At 34.6% G+C, this 19513-nt stretch overlaps 1 protein-coding gene across 1 annotated transcript in view; it reads right to left on the reverse strand.

Moving 5' to 3' along the window:
• Window positions 1–19234, reverse strand: part of CDH19 (cadherin 19) — a 100409-nt gene extending 81175 nt beyond the window's left edge. Inside the window, exon 1 of the mRNA XM_042911188.1 lies at window positions 19161–19234. The gene's annotated coding sequence lies outside the window, so the exon portion shown is untranslated. The remainder of the gene's footprint in view (window positions 1–19160) is intronic.
• Window positions 19235–19513: the final 279 nt, after the last annotated feature.

The raw sequence follows: 19513 nt of genomic DNA on the forward strand, positions 1-19513 counted from the left end.
CTCTGTAGAAGTAGACGTAAAAGGTCTTTCTTTGTCACATTTATAAACTCTCGTGAAACATATTTTGCATATTGACTGGCACAAATAAAAGCATTTTGCTACAGGTAAAGCAATACGAAGTCAGAGTGCCCGTGTAAGAGTCTCTCAAGCCCTCTTTGGCATCACGGCCTTCCCCATTCACTATTTGTGTCATGTCTTGAGTTGTGGAGCCATTTCATCCCTGGGTTGGCTTCTAGGAACTCTGTTCTCAGCAGTGGAGAGGACTGTGGATTCTTGAGCACCATATTCAGTGTTAAACAATGACAAGATTGAGCCTGAATGTGAAAACATTCTAGAAGGAGAAGAGACAGATTCCAACCGATGAAACACCCACTGGCAAACTCTCGTTTTAAAAAAATCTGGTATCCCACATTTTTCCACCTTCCACAAGCTACCAAAACATGATGTCTCATCATTTCAAGGCTGAATTGCTACATGTCTGCGCACCGAAGATTTGCCTAAAACCATTTTTGGACCGTGTCCTTCATTACACGTTGCCAATGCAATTACTCTGCATGGGACTTAATTATATCTTTGCCATATTTGTAGTGATTTTAATTTGGTCACTGCATGTACATATGTTATTTCTTACACTTACTTTTCTGTGTGGCTGCAGTCAAACCTGTAAAATATTTTCTTTAGTGAAGTTTCTTTTTTCTCTTAATGTTCTTGTGAAAATATATAACATAGAACAACAAAGCAAAAAGAAAAAAAAAACAAGAACGAGAAAGCAATACTTTACTTCCAATATCTGACAAAATATCACTTACATTATTCGAGGAGATAAAACTGCACATATTTATCCATGCTTTCAGTTTCACTGTGTAATTGAAAAACACTGGGAATTCCCTGAATACTCTAAATCTATTCATTTGGAGAGATATATAAAATTGGTCTCACAGTTAACAAAGAAACAAGTGAATAAAAACAAATTTCAAAATTCATATTAACATCATGCTATTCAGCCATTACATATGGTGCTGTAAAGTCATTTAATGATATGGAAATATGGCTGTAATGCTTCGATAGGTGAAGGAAATAAGTTAAATGCAAAGAAAATGAATCCATTAATTTAGGAAAAACTTATGTTGACAAATTCAGTGGAGGGAGCCTGAAAGACGATGCCCTCAAATACAGGTAGTAATCATATCTGCACTGAGAAATTATAGATCAATTAAAATTTTCCTCATGTGTATCACATTTTAATATTTATTACATGTCTACCTATAATTATGTAATAAATTATAAGACTGGGACGCCTGGGTGGCTAGGTCGGTTAAGCATCTGACTCTTGATCTCAGCTCAAGGTCTTGATCTAAGGGTCATGAGTTCAAGTCCCATATGTGGCTCCATGCTGGGAGCCTCTTTAAAAACAAACAAACAAACAAACAAACAAACAAACAAACATGTTACACGAGTTTATTTGGGGTTTATTTAGTACCATCGTGACGATCAAGAGACCACTATCGGCTGTCTCTGGGGCTGTTCTCCAGAGGCAGGTTGGTGGGTTGACGAGCCAAGGAAGGACTGAATGACTACACCAGCCGTACCACTAGCTGTGTGTCTTGACAGAAGTCTAAACTCTGGCTGCCTACTCATCTCATTTGAAAAACGAAGACCACGCCAGCGACACTCCCATGGAGTCATCTTGATTAAATGGGTCCATGTGCCTAGATATTGTCCGGCACCTATTGTTATGTAAGTGATTTTAACTACATAAAAGTAGCTACCTATAAGTGGGTGATGACAATCTATTTCTCAACTTCAAAATATTCAGCTGTTATTTCTTCAAACAAGACAGACATATGAAAATAAAAGCCGTTATAAATGGCCATCACAAAATGCGTAGGATACATGGCACGTAATGCATGGGTTCTACATGTATTCTCAAATGGTTTGAAAGTCTTTTTTTTTTTTTTTTATTCTGGAACATGGCTATGTGACTGACAAATAAACATTGTCATGCTTGCAATAGTATGTGATAGTGTATGGATGTATACGGGCAGAAAGCAATCCCAGCGTGACTCAGAACAATTATGTTTTCAAAGAAGACTAATTATGACTTAAGGGATGGAAAATATTATAATCTATGCACTTATACAGTTGGTAACTGAATCTAATTATGAATTGTCTTTTCTATGACCTCGTCTTAGTTACATAAAGATAATTATTCCATCTGTGAAAACTTATAAAAATATAATGTCTTCTGAAAGGCTTGTGGAAAGCTAAAAAACTAAGCTCAACTAAGCCAGCTCCTCATAGGGAAAAACAGATGGCCATTAATATAATGTCTCCATCTTTAGAAAACCGTTGAGTGGCTTGGTCAAAATGATATATCAAAAGCCTAATAATTTGCGATGGTCAGGAAATCCTGAAGCTTAGGGGAGAAAGGAAAATTCCCAAAATCATGGTTTCTAAAATGCTACTTAATAAAAGTAAGATAAAACACTTCTCTCCCACAATTTAATTAAGCATGTCTAACTTCTGATATTAAGATCCAAATGTGTTAAGTAAGCAAATTTTATAAAACCTCAGTGAGAAACAAATAATAAAATACAGCTCTTAGGGCTGTGAGCAGTTAAATTATTACAGGGGAAGTATTCTTTTCCTTTCTCTCAAAATGAGAGAGAGAGAGAGAGAGCACACAAGTGGGGGAGAGGGCAGAGGGAGGTTGAGAGACAGAAACAGAGAGAGTCAGAGAATCTTAAGCAGGCTTCACGATCAGCAGAGACTAACGCGGGACTCAGGCTCACAACCATGAGATCATGACCTGAGCCACAATCAAGAGTCAGGCACTTAATCGACTGAGCCACCCAGGCGCTCCCCCACCTTTCTTTTAATTTAAGGAGTTATGTGTTTATAAAAGGGGGAAAAATGCAGACTTTGAAATGTCTATTAACAGTCCCCTTTTATTCCATAAGTACCTTTATAATTACTGTTAGAGCAGTAGCATGGGTGGTTGGTGACAGGTTATAGACTATATCTTGAACTCGAATTTTTTTTGTCAAACACTACCTCAATATTCACTCCAAAAAAAAGGTACTGTATATTTGTGGAAATCTATTTAACCCCTGTCCACTTACTGAAATACAAAAACAACTATCTTGAAACTGTTAGGTTGTTGTACTCTTTCAGCTGAAAAATCTTGGGAAATCTGTATCGTCTATTATGTTGTTTCCCATGTTAATGTCTGCCTTTATATTTAACTCACATACATATATATTTTTATTTTAATCCTTTTTAAATTAATCATTTAATATGATATTAGCTTTTAATTAAATATTTTGAATGTTTGAATCAGTGCTTCAAGGCCATCTGCAATTCCAGACCCTGGGATGTTGCTTCCCTGGATCTACTGACTCAGGCCCATGACTGTTTGTCCCTCACTTCAAGGTGCCAGTGTATCCCAGTGTATCCCAGACTAATCACGGTCTGCGGAAAAAGAGATGAGTCACAGAATCGGTAATACGGAAACAGCATTGACAACGTTTGATGACCGACTGGATTTCAAGAGAGACTGTCTAGGGAATGTCAAAGGTAGGCTTCGAAATACTAAGGTATCTCCCTGCAAAACTTACAGGTGAAGATTCTAAGTGGGCACTTGGGGATTCCATACTCAGAATTGTAATTGTTGTCATGGGATGTTTCCTTTCACTCCATTGCTGTAAGAAAGGCTTACTTTTAATTCTTTAGGATGACGTAATCCATCCCTAACCCCGGGATGATTAGCAAGCTGACATGGTTAGGAGGAGAACATGACCTGAGAGTAAAAAAAAAAAAAAAAAAAAAAAAAAAAAGAACTAACATCTTTTGGTCACTGTGGTACACATACTATTGTATACCAATATCTCTCCTACAATTTGGCTGGGTTATGTGATTAGCTTTCTAACCATTTATAAATAAAGGTGATGGCTTATCACTTCAGACCTGGAGCAGTGAAAGACCTGTGAATAATTATTTTGTCTTTCTCTCTCCCTTCTCTGGCAATCAGATGCTGTAGTTATGAGATGATAGAACCTCAGTCAAGGCAGGGGCACTGGCAACTGTGTGGAACTGAATATTGTACCCCCATGAGTCTCATTAAATATTTGTGGTACGAGGTTACTTGACTACATAGCCTAGCACCTTAATAAAACCCCCAACTATATTCCTGGAACCATACGAGGTACTTCGTGTTTCCTCTTGTTAATTTTCTTTGTAATCAGTGAGATATTAATTGTAAACCTCCGTTTAAAAAGAGAAGGAAGAAGGCCAAAGTGGGGTTATATAAACTAATGAGAAAAAAAGGAGTCACAAAGGCCAGCTATAGATAGTAGCTGGAATCAAGTCTTGTCAGAGTAATAAAAGAGATAAAAATGCCTGACCTGAAAGAATACAAGAAGTTGAATAGGGTCAGAGTGGGGGAGAAAGATGATGTGCCCAGGGACAAGTACATTTGCATATTAATTTCAAAAACATTATTTCAGACAGCGGCCCAAGTTAAGCCATTTCCAAGTTAAGACATTAAGGGTAGTTGAATAGGGTACAAATCTCCAGAGTCTGTATAATTCAGCTAATTTCTTCCTGTGTATATGTCAAGCCATGGCCTCTCTAGTTGAACCCAACCCAGTCTGGATTTTTTTAGGATATTTTCTCCACAATTTTAGGTACTGAATTAATTATTTGGCCATTTCCTCACTATTTTTGAAGCAAATACTTAAACTCTTTCATACTGAGTTTAATTTTTTCTTTTGCTTTCAAATATTAACCTTTTATTTATGTTGATATTCTAGACAGTAAAATATTTAGGTATACCTAAATCTCCAATAATAGTAGTAATTATATTTCTTCCTTTCTAATCATACCTCTCCTGCCCACTAGCCCAACTGTTAAATCTGACCCTCCTAACTATTATCTGACTGATGGATTCAATTCAACTTGTTTACTTCAGGAAAAATTAATTGAATTATTGTGCGTAGACACTTGGATGTTCAGTCCTGTAGATTTCTATTCCCAGTTTCAAGCCCAGAGGCTATAACCACATGCTTGAGTTGAGTGCCAGAGAGAAAAATTTGAAAAGCCAAGGGCACATGGGACACACATGGCAATAAATAGCCAAGGTCTTGCTCATCTCACAATACCTAATAACCAATAATCTAAAAGTACATTACATGCATGCATACACACACACATAAAATTCCAAAATGTTTGCTTTTTCCCCATTTTCACAGGGAAAGGCTTTTAGTATTTAAACATTAAGTGAGATAAATATTGAGGGTTTTGTCATATATTTTAATATGCTACAAAGTTACTTTCGTTCCTAGTTTTTAAAGAGTTTTTGTTATAAATATGTGGTGTGTTTTTTTTTTTTTTTTTTTTTTTTTTTTTTATAAAATGAGATTATGAATTGAGATTACCAGGTGGTTTCTTTCTTTCGATTTGGTCTGATAGGGTACAGAATAGAGTGAATAGTTTCAATAATATTGAGACATTCTTGCATTCCTAATGTATACATACCACTTTGTATGTATATAATACATAATAAAAACTTAATACTTAATCTATAAAGTGTAAGCTATATATGTTATATATTACAAACTACCTATGGTATATGTTGTAGGCAGTATATAGATGTTACACAAAATATAAATTTTAAGATATATAATATAGACTATATAGCATATGATGATTTCCAGCTAATATCATATGAAAAATGATTCTACTAGTTCTTTCCTACACTGTCTTTTTTGGCATTAGGATATTATACCTATATAAACTGAATTGAGGAACTGTTGTGATTTGGATCACCATACAATATTCTAGAGAGTAGATTTATTTTTAATTGATCCCAAGTAGATTATATCTTCATAATTAGTTGAATCTGATTCATTTTTAGTTTCTGTGAATAAAAGTAATCAAAGTTGCATTCATTACACACAAAAACAAAAATTATGTTTAAACAAACAGAGGGGCGCCTGGGTGGCTCAGTTGGTTAAGCGTCCGACTTCGGCTCAGGTCACGATCTCGCGGTATGTGAGTTCGAGCCCCGCATCGGGCTCTGTGCTGACTGCTCAGAGCCTGGAGCCCGTTTCAGATTCTGTGTCTCCCTCTCTCTCTGACCCTCCCCCGTTCATGCTCTGTCTCTCTCTGTCTCAAAAATAAATAAATGTTAAAAAAAAAAAAATTTAAACAAACAGAATGTTTTTTTTTTAAAGGCTTCTGCTGTGTGTGTCTGTGTGTGTGTGTGTGTGTGTGTGTGTGTAGTTCTATACAGGTTGAATACTATTATTCATGCAGATATGCCACTGATCCACCGATTAGAAAATATAATACATATCCCCAATTTCCTTTATTATCAGTTTAATTCTAATGAATATACAGCTTTCAGATAGTATAGAACCAATAAATAATGACTTTCAATGGTAAAAATAACTAAAAAAACAAATTTAGGAAATAAAAGCTTCATAGAACGATGAACAAAGTATACTTTTGAAGATTTCTTGAACCATGAAATAAATCATGGTTTAACAAAATCACCAGTTACCATGCATGTAAAGCATGAGAATTTCCACAATCATAAAATTATGCAAAGGGAGACATTTTTCCCCAAAACGTTGTTTGGATAAATATGAAACACTACGAGTTCATTATTTTCATCACATAAATAATATCTGGCAAATTGAATGTATGTATCACCATAGAAACAAGGAAAGGAAAAATATTTTTCTTACCAACAATGCATTCTACTGTCCCAAGAATGTATTACAAAATTATTTATTTTGTCTTCAATTTCCATTAAGTATATATTATTTTGTTTTTCACTTGTTGAAAATATTTTTAGCCATTGCTTACTACAGTAAATAAAGACAGTTACCCTCTATTTGACATTTTTTTGCTGATGTTGTATTAGTAACTACATAACACATGGTCAAATATATCATCTAAATGTTCCTTTCTTCAATTATCAATTGTTTTCAGTACATATTTTTTATCACTATAATAGCTATAAATGTATTCTACCATCAAAAGCAATACTTAGTAAGCACCACTGCCAAATGGTGTGGAAAATATAATTTTGTATTGAAAAAGGCATAATATAAACATGACTTTTTAAAGACCTAAATCTTAGTGAATGGAAAAAAATTTAAAGCCATATACTTCATTGTGTGTGTGTGTGTATGTGTGTGCGTGTAGAATACACAATTTAAACATTTATAAAATAGTATCATAATTTTCTAAATTTTTTTCTTTTTAATGTTTATCTATGTTTGAAGGAAAGAGAGACAGGATGCAAGCAGGGGAGGGGGAGAGAGAGAGGGAGACACAGAATCTGAAGCAGGCTTCAGGCTCAAACCTGTTAGCCCAGAGCCTGATGCTGGGCTAGAATTCAAGAACCATGAGATAACGACGTAGGATGAAGTCAGATGCACAACTGATTGAGTCACCCAGGCACCCCCTAAAGTATTTTTTACTGTTTCCTTACTTATTTTGAGAGAGAGAGAGAGAGAGAGAGAGAGAAAGAGCACACAAGTATGGGAGAAGCAGAGAGAGGGAGAGAGAGAATCCCAAGCAGGCTCTGCACTGTCAGCTCAGAGCCTGATGCACGGCTATATCCACAAACCACGAGATCATGACCTGAGCTGAAATCAATAGTCAGATGCTCAACTGACCCAGCCACCCAGGTGTCCCTAAAGCGTTTATTACGTATGGAAAGGATCCCTTGTTCTTTAAATAAGTGTAAAGTAAACAATAACTTGGTTGATTCCATCACTCAATTTTTGGAAAATGATGTACTCACCTTATTCACACTAGAATTAACTGAAAAGCTAAGTGAAATGTGGATACCACACTCCACAGATTCAGATTCATCATTTAGGTGTGTTTAACAGCTCCAGCATGATTCTAAGGCAGATAGTTCAAGGATACCACGGCCATCATCCTCATCCTCACCATCACCATCATCACCATCATCGTTATCATCGTCAACATCTTACCCAGCATACACTGGGTACTTACTTCATGGTTATTACTATACAAAGAGTACGCCATTCTTTAACTGATTTATCTTACAACAATTCTATGGCGTATGTTCCATTATTATTGCTATCTTATAAAGGCAGATAGTGAACCCATAGAAATAGCTTTGCTTAGCCATGTAATAATTGGTCAGGCCAGAGTTAAATCCGAGCAATTTACTTCCTCCAGAGCTGGTACCCTTAAACTTGCAGGAGCCATTTTCCAAATATGGATGCTATTCTAGAACATAAATATATGTGGAGATACTGGCCAGGATTTATTTCTAGAGCAGTTTCCCTATTCTCCTATGAGAAAAAAAAAATACTTAGGGTAAACTCCAATGTTGTAATACGTTTTTAGGTGCTAATCATTTATTCCTATAACTTTTACCACTATCTAGATATTTCATAAAAAATACTCTCAAAGTTGAAATGCAATGGTATGAGGTAAAACTTCAATAGAATTTCTCATATTTTGTCACAGTTGAGTTGACACTCTTGGGCACACTCTGTGTTACCTATAGGAGACTATCAGGGAGTCACTTCCTTGGAGACTGCTCTGCAAGACGGAAAACGTGGCCATTTTGAATATTCAAGTCCATATCGCCCACCTTATCCTGCTTTTCTCTTTCTTCAAGAGAACAATTTGCAGGGGTCCTCAAACTTTTACTTTATGCCCTGGTCATGCAGTAGTAACGTTCTGGCTGCCAAATTACACCTAGAATAGATGGTTATGAGAAGTAATACAGATTGAGGATAGACAAAGGTAGGTTATGAAATAAGGAATTAAGTCAAATGAACTGTATAATTTCCAGCTGGTTCTTTTTCTTAATTATATTACTTAAATCTTCCTTTACTATTAAATGAATGCTGACCGTTAAGGAGAATCGGTATAAAATGTAAAGATTTGTGCCTCTATAATATTATAGTTGCATGACACCAGTCAAAGTACTTAAACACTATCAGACTGAGTTTCTCCAACTGCAAAATGAGATAACATACCTAACTTCTAGGTGTGCTGTGATAAGTCGCATAAAAATAATTAGCTGGACCTGAAGCTTATGCTTTAAATATTCAATAAAGATAGTAATAATTATGTCACAAATAGATGCCATTTATTTAAATATTGATACTCCCAGGTTTCTTGGGAAAATTCTCATTAATCTCTTCCTGAAGTACAAAACAGAATCACTAGTAAGTCCCGATTGCTACAAGAATAAAAAATCTGAGGAGTAACTGTCAATATGCATACTGTTTAAATCATGCAGGAAAGAGCTTGTTCAATGTCACAGCAATTGACAATGGGAAATACATCCTAAAGATTACAAATAATTTCAGGTTTTTACACCCAAGGCTAATGGCGTCCAGCTTACATTATGTGAAATGCCAGGATCTGGCAGGAGACGGGAGTAGAAATGCGTATAAGTAGTCACAGAACCTAAGAACTCCAGAGATATCAGAAGGATAAAACCATTACCATATAGTTCCATTGTAACTTCCAAATATAGATTTACAAAAGTTGATTTCTATCAACTTGTAAGTTGAAGTCTCTCTCTGTCTCTCTCTCCCCTGCCTATCTGCCTCCTATCAACCTTCTTTTTAAAAATTTTCTTTAATGTTTATTTATTTTTGAGAGAGAGAGCAAGAGAGAGAGAGAGAGAGAGAGAGCGAGAGCAGGGGAGGAGCAGAGAGAGGGAGACAAAGAATCCGAAGTAGACTCCAGGCTCTGAGCTGTCAGCACAAGCCCAATGCGGGGCTCAAACCCATGAGCTGTGAGATCACGGCCTTAGCAGAAGTAGGCCGCTCAATCGACTGAGCCACCCAGGCACCCCCTTTCAACTTTCTTTGATGGAGAAATATATATCCTCAAGAGAAAAACCGAAATGATATTTCAGAATCTCTAAATCAATCACCTTGGTCTTGCCAGAAAAATGTTTCATAAAGTCTGGCAGTATTTAGACTCCATTCCTCACTTATACAAAAAGAGATTTCCCAAACAATTTTTACATTCCTTATTCTTATACATACATGAAGTCCCATTTGGGGCAAGACTCTAGTTGAAAGAAAAAGTTCAAACCAAATACAAAGCATAAAAATATAGCTGAAAAGAAGCAGAAACAAATGCCAAGAGTGGTAGAGGACAAAGGAAAGGGAAAGGAAAAGGGAAAGGGAAAGGGAAAGGGAAAGGGAAAGGGAAAGGGAAAGGGAAAGGGAAAGGGAAAGGGAAAGGGAAAGGGAAAGGGAAGGGAAGGGAAGGGAAGGGAAGGGAAGGGAAGGGAAGGAAAGGAAAGGAAAGGAAAGGAAAGGAAAGGAAAGGAAAGGAAAGGAAAGACAGATCAAAATCTCCTTAGGTAAATAAAAGAAACTTCCTCCATCCTCCAGGAAAGGATCATAGCTTGCTCTTAATAAGAGTATTTAGACAGGAATTGTAATTCCTGGCTATTTGTTAAAGGTATATGTAGGAGGATATTTTGAAAGATAAATTTGGAAAAAAAAATCTTTAAGAAAGTACAAAAACAAAGCACAGATATAGAAAATAGGATAAAAAAAGACTGAAAAGATTAATTCAAAAGGCACAACATACAAAAGTAGATCTGGAAGAAATGGAAGGCAAATATTATTACAGAATAAGTGGCCATTCGCAGTCTCCACATTTTCTCATCCAATCTACAGAAAAATGCAATCTGGCTTTTCTCCCAATACTACAATGCAACCAATCCATCCAGGGTGAGAAGGATCCCCTTTATTTCTTTAACAAACTTCAATAAATACTTTTTTTTTTTTTTTTTTTTTTTTTTTGAAATTAGTGGTACAGCACAATGTGGCCTTCATCATAACCCCACTCCTTTTTAAAAATTCTCTTTTTTGGCTTGCAAAGCTCTATACACTTTCAAGTTCTTCTTTCACCTCAAGAATCTCTATTTTATTTGATTGTCCTCTTCCCTAAATACTCGAGTTCCATTTTTCTTTAAGAGAGAGACAGAACACACATGCACAAATAGGGGAGGGGTAAAGAGAAAGAGAGAATCCCAAGCAGGATCCATGCTGTCAGCTCAGAGCCCAAAGCGAGTCTCAATCCTACAAAGTGTGATATCCTGCCCTGAGTGGATATCAAGAGTTGGATGGTTAGCCGACTGAGCCACCCAAGTGTCCCATTCTTAAGAAATGTTTTGCTTATTCTATACATGAGATAATTTATCTTCGGATTTTATGGCTTCAATTAACATCTAGACACCAAAGCATCACAAAGGATCACCAACAGTTCATATTTATCTCTTTCTTAATTTATAGACCTACTTTCTAAGAGACATTTCAAAGTCTATGACCCACATAGAAACCGTTATCTTTTATTGTTTGTTCATCTTATTATTATGTTCTGTCTCTCACTGAACAAAATCAGTACCCGCTCAAAAACTGGCACTTGAATAAGTGAATAAAGAATCCCCCTTCCACATATGCTTTACCTCCACACATATTCAAGCTTCATCTATGGTCAATTCTACCTCTTAAGTCTCTCAAATATATGCACTTACTTCCTATAACCTCCAATTTATTAATCCATAACTTTTTGTCATGAATTGTTTTTCATGCAAGTAAAATAAGCTGAAACTATATTTTTTAAAAAAATTAGAAAATATATTTCAGGAGTATTAAGTATTTCACACCATTTTATCTATTAAACTCATGCCTGGACACAATCCTAAAGAAGCAAATTGTTATTTAGAAATTTTGGTGCAAAACATTGTTTACCAATATATTATTGTGTAAAAAATATAAATCTATTTGTGAAAGCTAGTTAAGTAACTTTTGACACATATGCTCAAATGTTTAAAGAGATTAGACAGGACGATGACAATGATAGTTGTTGGGTCGTTGGATAATAGAAAGATTTAGTAGTGGACAACACTCACAGTATTAATAAGTAGAGTTCTATAGTGAGTTGTATGTAATTGGAAAAATCAATGTTACCAGCTGAACATGAAAACGGAAATCTCTCTTAACTTGTCACCAAAGGAAGCCACATCAATATGAGCAGTAATTTACCCAGCGCCAAAACTAACATGCACCCAAAGTGCCCAGATTAGGTTTCTTAAACCGTTTGTCAATTAAAAAGCGAACTAAAAAGTGGTACGTCTTCATGAATAGCTAAAGACAAGTTTTTGGAGTGATTGTCAGGAATCAGAAAAGAGTGGATTTAAGAATGACTAGAGTTTAGAACTGGTTTCCAAGAGTGGATGACTCATTCAAAGTAGATGCTAATAGAGGAAAAGCAGAGATGTGGGAACTCTTCCCTGGGAAGTTTGGAGTTAAAGAAGAATGCTTTAAGATAGAAAATGTAGTGTTTGAGATTCCATTTTTGGGACAATTAAATGAGCAATAACAGGGGCGCCTGGGTGGCTCAGTTGGTTAAGCGGCCGACTTCAGCTCAGGTCATGATCTCACAGTCCGTGAGTTCGAGCCCTGCGTCGGGCTCTGTGCTGACAGCTCAGAGCCTGGAGCCTGTTTCAGATTCTGTGTCTCCCTCTCTCTCTGACCTTCCCCCATTCATGCTCTGTCTCAAAAATGAATAAACATTAAAAAAAAAAAAATAAATGAGCAATAACAAGCAAAAATGTTGCAAAGAAAAAAATAAACCGAGTACCAACGTAACCACTCAGTAAATTCTGTTTATTATGAGTAATAACAATATATAAGTAAATAATAGTAATATAATTATAATCGTTTCCTTACACTTCTCTGTGATTTGAGAGTTAAAAAAAGAAATTCAGAAAATTCAACTTTTAATCTCTCAGATTATTCCATGTATTAAGATGATACTCAAATCAATTTCAAAACTGAAAAAAAATTAATTGATTAAGAGCTTAATTTAGTATTTATTCATCCACAAAAATTTTGGACTAAAATTATAATAAATTTTGAGTCCCAGTATGGAATGTATATTTCAAAGGACTAGTTTTAAAAAGTAAATGAGAATATATAATTATTTTGGTACAAAATATTTGTGTACATTTTGTTAAATAACTATTTTAGTTTCAAGTTTATAATAAAAACTCAATTTTTTTTAGTTTCTTCATATAAAACATATAAGCCAAAAATTCTATATCATTTGTTTTGTTTTGTTTTTTAAATACAAAGTTCAAATAACTTAATGACTAGCCCACAATTTTTTTTTAGTAGCTTACATTTTTAGTTTATCTTGTTGAGTTTATCCAGAGTACATAGTCATGAAAATTAATTTTCAAGACAAAATTTGAAACCAGATGGACTAGTTTAGTGGAGTGTTTAACACAACTATTTTACATTTTGAAGATATCATTTTCCAACTATGTGCTATTAGCTATGTACAAAAAATGACAAAGTAATGTATTTTAGTAAATACAATATTGGAAACACCTTTCAAGGGAGATTTTTAAATCCTTTTAACATGAATATCATGCTTACAGAGTAAATAAATTTCTACTTTATGATTCCCAAAATAAGAGATTTGGGTACATCATTTTAATTCTAAATAAAATGTATATAGGAAAAATTAAAAGAGATACATATTTAGAACTAGAAAATGCTAAAAGTGTACCTCCAAGAGATGGGATAAGTTAAAAATACATATAGATTTCAAGAAGGAAAATCAACATGAATATAGTTAATTTGATGTACAAAATGGATTTCAAAAGCAAGATGATATAGATTTTTTAAGTTTTTGATTCCTCTGCATTTTATGCCAGAGAAGATAAACATGCTTCCTTTCAGTGTTTAAATGTAGAAGCATTCAGTATAATCTGACAAATTAATTAATGAATTAATTAATGAGTGAATAAATTTCCTTTTTCTCCCTAAAACTTAAGTTCTCTAGATTATGAGCCGCTCCATTTATAAATGGGTAAAAAGTTAATATGTTCTATGAAGAGATGATGTTCTTTTAAATTTTTTTAAATTTTTAATGTTTTTATTTATTTTTGAGACAGAGAGCACACACTAGTGGGAGAGGAGCAGGCAGAGAGAGAGAGAGAGAGAGAGAGAGAGAGAGAGAGAGACAGAATCCGAAGCAGGCTCCAGGCTTGGAGCTCTCAGCACAGAACTTGACAAGGGGCTCAAACTTGTGAACCACAAGATCATGACCTAGGCTGAAGTGGGATGCTTGACTGACTGAGCCACCCAGGTGCCCCAAGGGATGATATTCTTACACAAAATAATCCTTCACCTTATTTTCTTAATGCGGCAATCCTAACATCATTTTGTTTCACAATATGTAGAAAGCAGCTAATTAATAGTTTACTAAAATTTGTGATACTTAACTCACACATACACAGCATTAAAAATGTATTGCTTGTTCCTCTTCTCAATGCAAATGCTCAATAATATCATTATTAATACAATGTCACATAATCTCATCAAAATTATACTTATGATTTAAGAGCTGTGTGGTTTTTTTTTTATTTTAAAATGTTTATTATTTTTGAGAGAGAGAGAGAGAGAGAGAGAGAGAGAAACAGAGCACGAGTAGGGGAAGGGCAGAGAGAGAGAGAAAGTCATAGAATCTGAAGCAGGCTCCAGGCTCTGAGCTGTCAGCACAGAGTCTGAGGTGGGGCCCAAACCCATGAGCCACAAGATCATGACCTGAGCCAAAGTCCGACGTTTAACCGACTGAGCCACCCAGGCGCCCCTAAGAGCTGTGTGTCTTAAACATTCGTTTACTATACACACACAATGACAACATTACTCCATATCTTTAAAATGGTTTCAATTTAAATTTCATAGAAGTAACTTTATACATAATCCATTATGTAAATGACATAAAATACAAGACACAACAGGTGTCGGTAAGGATGTGGAGAAAGGGGAACCCTCTTGCACTGTTGGTGGGAATGCAAATTAGTGCACCCACTCTGGAAAGCAGTGTGGAGGTTCTCAAAAAGGTAAAAATAAAACTACCTTACAATCCAGCAACTGCACTGCTAGGTATTCACTCAAAAAATACGAAAGAATATGAATTCAAAAGGGATACATGCATCCCAATGTTTAGAGCAGCCCTACCTGCCACAGCCAAACTGCGGAAGCAGCCCAAGTGTCCACTGACTGATGCATGGATGACAAAGATGTGGCACATATATACAATGGGATGTGACTGAGCCACGAAAAAGAATGAAAGCTTGCCATTTGCAAGGACATGGATGGAGCTAGAGACTATTATGCTAAGCAAAATGTCAGAGAAAGACAAATACCACTTGATTTCACTCCTGTGTGGAATTTAAGAGACAAAACAAATCAGCAAAAGGAAGAGAGAGAGAGAGAGAGAGAGAGGCAAATCAAGAAACAGATTCTTGACGACAGAGAACAAACTGATGGTTACCAAAGGGGAGGCGGGTGTGGAAATGGGTTTAGTAGGTGATGGGTGTGCTAAGTAGGTGTACTAGTTGTGATGAGCACAGGATGATGTATGGGAGTGTTATATTATTATATTCTACACATGCAACCAGTATAGCACTGTATGTGAATGAATTGGAATTAAAATAAAAACTTTAAAAAATTTAAAAAAAAAAGATGAGGGGAAAAGAAAAGGCATAGAATTTTAACAAATAATTTGTGTGGTCTTGAAATTATCAAATGAGTGTGTGTGTGTGTGTGTGTGTGTGTGTGTGCACATGTGTATGTTTCAAATTTATGAATATTTAAAATGTATATATATAAATACATAAACAAATACATAGACACATGTATAAGTGTGTATACGAAAACACATATGCTATTTATTATTAACCAGTAATTTGGAGTCAAATCCTGATATACTTATAGAATTGGCATATCTTACAGACATTGGATACAAGAGAGAAAATAACCAAAGAGTAACCAATGTCCTCTATGGACCTGAAGACAAAAGCCCTATTTAGAAGGGAGAGACTTCTATCTGAAAAGTGATGTTATGACCCCTTTCTTTTTCATCTAATATTATGGGGAAATCATTATATTTTGCCTTTCTGGTTCAAAAGCAACCTCAAGCATTGTCATGAAGTATTTACTTAATAACAAAGAACAATACCATTAAAAAGTTTTTAGAAAGATGCATGTATACCCTTTTCTTTTTATCTCTTTAGTTTCCTTGTTACATTTTATGTTTGTCTCTGAATTTAGCAGCATTATCTCTTCATCAAAAAAAGGTCAATCTCTACTAGAAATTTTTTAAAAAATGGTAGCAAACCCTTGGAAACAATTTAGCTATAATCCAGTTTAAAAACAGAAAAAAAAATGGTGGCATTTTCCTTTTCTATGATTTATATGTATAATTTGCTCATTTCCACAGAAATGACATTTCTAAATTTTGCACTTAGAGAAAATTACCTAGGTTATTTTAAGCTATAACTGATGTGCCAGAATTTTTCCCACTTTAATATACTATCCTATAAATTTACAAAGTTCATTTATCATGTAAGTTCTTAGAATGAAGGAACAGATAAAATGTGGATGTACTGATCTTGTAATTTGTTAAGTCACTGTCCTATACTAACATTTCAAACTCGACTTGGTGTGCCAAAGCAAAGCCTCCAACAATTAGATACTTTGTCTTAACTTTAAAACATTCTTTGATGATTCTGAATGTCTTTTTAATGAGTAATTAGTGCAATGAATTTCTGACAAAAATATTTCTGCTCTCCCAATTCTAAAATGGTTTTTAAAGTGAGACCAGAATGCTCTTACTGGATCATCTCAGAGCATGCATCATTTCAGAAAGACATTGATTTGTTGTAAGTTGCAGAAAAGCAGGTTTTAGAACATTTAAGTTGATTCTTTCAAGTGAGTGGTGATGAGAGTTGAAAACTCTTTGAGTATGGGTTTTTCAAGCACGTGTCAAACATCTTTCCGGTCACTTTGGCAAAAGCAACTCATTTCTCAAGTCTGTGAGCTGTCAAAAGCAATGCTAGAAAGAAAGGATTCATGTGGGGTTATTATATTTCATGTTTGTTTATTTTTCACCTTCAACCTATTATGCCAAAGCAAAGACATAGGTACTGGAAGATTATAAATAGTAGGAGGAAATTGTCATGACAACAAAATATAAACGTTCCATTTTTCTCATATTTATTATCATTGTTCTCAAACATTAGGTCAGGAGCAATAAATCCCAACCTAAAGAAAGGTATATGAAAAGACCAACATGTCCTTTTAAATCATGTGATACACTTATTTCTACTATATTACTACCCAATAACGTGTTAAATACTACTCAGTAACACTTTGAATATAATATTTAAAGATAACATGTTAAGAGTGTGTCAAAAATATTCAATATCAATTTATATTTAGCTATAGGTTATCATTTATCAAATTGTATATGTCTTCATTATGACAAATTCCTGAAAGATGAGCCAGATATCTTAAGAATGCTTGAGAAGCATGTGTGCACATCATTTAAAAAATTTTAATGCATCTTAATTTATGATAATTTGACTGAATTTGTTAAAAAAAAAGCTCCCTGGGGATAAGTATATTGGAAAGATTCCAGAGGAGAAAACAAAACCAAAAATATAAATAGATAATATATCCTTTAAGACTTCTACAACGTGTGTGTGTGTGTGTGTGTGTGTGTGTGTGTGTGTGTATGTCTGTGAGAGAGAGAGGAGAGAAAGAGAGGGAGAGAGAGATACACTAATAGTATAAATATTTCAATATTTCATTAAGGCACAAGAACTTACTAAAATTGACAATGGAAAATACAGATATAATTTACAGAATGATCTGAGACATTTTGGTCATTGTTAAAACACGTGTAAAGAATAAGAGATCAGATGACTTCTAGATTTCATAAACTGGTTACTTGTAAAGATTGAATAATTTTACACTTTTAATTTTATAATATTACTTTTTGGGAATAGTTGTGTTAGTTACAAAATTTGGAAAACAGAAACGTACACTTTATATTAAAATGTAAATATTTTAAATTAAAACTTAGAAGTATGTATACGTGCATATGTGTAATAAACATCTAAAGTTTTTTAACTGTGGAATAAAGGATATTATATGAATGTATATTATTTTATTACATTATTTGTTATTGCAAATGGATCCAAAATATAAATATATATTGCTAAAGTTGTAAATATTTCACATTAATAATGTCTTCTCTACAGATATATTAATTCAAAAAATGAATTCATAGAACTAAAATGGAAATGTATTTCAAGAAAACAGTTGCCATTCTATTTAGATATTTTTGTTGCTAGCTCTTTGTGTGTTTCTTATATTGTAGTTACAGATTTACTAAATTCCTCAGGCAAATTTACACTGAAATGTTTCATTAAAATTAGTAACCCTACTAAAAATTGCTTGTTATAAACTAAAACTGAAACAATATTAAGTATCTCCTACAATTTATATATTCTTAATTTAGACTTTCTAGTCTTTCACATTTGATGAATTAGTTTTATCACATGTAATGGATATAATTTATTGAAATTAATATGTGCACATTCCAGAATATGTGTCTGTATTGATAATATGCCCAACAGATTCCTTTTATTAGTATTATTATTATAATATTCTTCATCACCGAAGCTTTTTGCTTTAAGATTTTTCTAGAGTCGGTACAAAGTTTGATACCCAAAACAACTGGCAAAGGGGAAGAAAATAAAATCATTATATGTCAACTTTGAGAATCGACAGTCCTTTAAAGAAACATTCAGTTTTATTCAGATACGCGGAAAGCTCCATACTGATAATCATAAATAATTGATTTAATTAAATCAACAATTTAATTAAAATATTTACTTTATATTTTTCTCATCCCTTTAAGGTGCTTTCATGGTTTATAGCATCTGATAGTATAGAGATAAACATATGATAAAACAAAATCCTGGAGAAAGGGAAGGAAGCAGCAGTGATGCTCTCCCCCCAATAAATTTAATGTGTTAATGTTCTAGATTTTTCCTCAAATCTCTAGTGCAGAGATGGCAAATATTGTCACAAATATTTGGCTTTGAAAAAGTGCAATATACGTGTCATGGTTTCACATATTGTAGAACATTTTTCCCCTTATGGACCATAAACTAGCAAAGAGCTTTTCAAGTACTTTTGGGCCCTCTCTCCACTAAGAGATAATTCACAGAAGTCAAATATGCCTAATTATCACATTCTTACCTGTGTATCTTCCAGTCCTAGGAGGTCTCCCAACACTGAGCTTCCAAATTCGTGATGAACGCAGAAGGAACAGCAGGAGGAAGGCTTCTTATTTTGCTTCACCAGCTTCTCGCCCAACCTGACATCTGGGTTACTGCTCGGAGTTACGGATGCCTGCGTTTTTCGTACCACTATGTCACTATGTCGCTGCTTACTCAATGCTATTTTGGGTTCTCTGAGTAGAGCCATGAACACTGAGCCTTTTGTGCAAAGTACCATAAGGGCACTCTGACGTCCGTGCATAGGCTTGGATGAAAATGCACACAGCTCCAGCAAGTGCTATGAAGAGTCCCTCCCCACCCCCCGCCTCCCGT

This window comes from Panthera leo, chromosome D3 (genome assembly GCF_018350215.1).
Source record: "Panthera leo isolate Ple1 chromosome D3, P.leo_Ple1_pat1.1, whole genome shotgun sequence".
NCBI lineage: Eukaryota > Metazoa > Chordata > Mammalia > Carnivora > Felidae > Panthera > Panthera leo.